Here is a 1,361-nt window from a genome sequence, read left to right as displayed (position 1 = left end):
AAAAAAAATAAAACTGTGTTATGTTAGAGTGTGTCTCCACCCAAAACCGAATGCTGACACTGGCATGCCCCTTGTGTGTGGTTCCAAAATTCACATGCTAGTATCCTGCACTTCTTCTTGAATTACACACGTTTAGTGTTAAAGCGGCCAATCTTCGGATAGGTGGACACACGCCCTTATTTGATATTTTATGTGGTTATTTGTCCGAGCTGTTCTAATTTTGATTTCATTTTCATTCTGTTGTGGAACCTTTGTTTTTCACGTTTTTAAACTGTGTCGTGTGGCAACAAATGATATTCTAGATACCCAAAACAGAGCACAAAAAATTCTGATGCTTTGGACTAAGTTACCTCTATCAACGTATTATTGCTATATATACGTCGTCACGGGGAGTTGAAAGCTTGAAAATTAATGGCAACTTTTATGGCAACTTTTGCCATTTTTGTGGCAACTTTTGGCAACTTTTGGCAACTTTTGGCAACTTTTGGACAAAAAATGGCAACAAACGCAGATGCTAGGAGAGTATGGTTTAGATTAGTAAAGAGCTGGGAGCTTTTGTATTGAACATTTCCTCAACACCAACTCATTTCGTAAGTTTCGCACAAGGTACTGAAATAACGTTAAAGAGCCCTTAAGGCCTTTTGGTGCCAAGGGTGGAAACGGTGCATCAGTTAGGACGTCTTAGTTCTGATAACAACTAAATCGTAGCTTCCAAAAACAATTAAGTCTTAGCTAAAATTTAACAACAACAAAACATACAAGCAAACAAAAAACAACTCAGCTTTCGCTTTAAATAACAACTAATAAAATAATAACGGATTGCATTTGTTTGGCGCGTATCCACTTATGCAATGCTCTAGGCGCTTAACATGATACATATTATGGATTTACAAATCAACTAAGTCTTATCATTAAATAACAAATAACCTAGTCCTATTCTTAGCTTCCACTCCAGACCTGGCTTACATTACAGAAGTCGAGGACTTACCTGATAGCTTGATCTGAATCTGGATCTACACCACAACACAGCACAGCACAGCACAGTACAGCTAATCCACACGAGCAGTCAGCCGTGGAGCAGTACGACAGTCGTAGCAACAGCAGCAACAGCAGCAACAGCAGCAACAGCAGCAACAGCAGCAACAGAAGAAGGGAGAAGAAATCCCTCAACAACTGTAGCAACACTGATAGGCGAGAGAAATGGTCGCTTTTAAGCACAAAGGGGCTATCCGGGAGAATAATTCTGTGATTGGTAGCTCTACACCACCGAAATAATTATGTCCTTCACACCACCCTGCACCTCAGTCAGACAGATCGTCACACACACACGCGTATACACACACACACACACACACACGGAC

General features: G+C 40.6%; 1 long non-coding RNA gene across 1 annotated transcript in view; it reads right to left on the bottom strand.

Annotated features, from left to right (window-relative positions):
* Positions 1-191: 191 nt before the first annotated feature.
* Positions 192-1,361, bottom strand: part of LOC118477974 — a 6,743-nt gene continuing 5,573 nt past the window's right edge. The window contains exon 2 of the long non-coding RNA XR_004858724.1: positions 192-1,184. This is a non-coding gene — a long non-coding RNA (uncharacterized LOC118477974). The remainder of the gene's footprint in view (positions 1,185-1,361) is intronic.

The sequence above is a fragment of the Aplysia californica genome, unplaced genomic scaffold (assembly GCF_000002075.1).
Source record: "Aplysia californica isolate F4 #8 unplaced genomic scaffold, AplCal3.0 scaffold00319, whole genome shotgun sequence".
Lineage (NCBI taxonomy): Eukaryota > Metazoa > Mollusca > Gastropoda > Aplysiida > Aplysiidae > Aplysia > Aplysia californica.
Note: the sequence above shows the minus strand (reverse complement) of the source record. Positions and strands in the feature narration are given on the sequence as shown.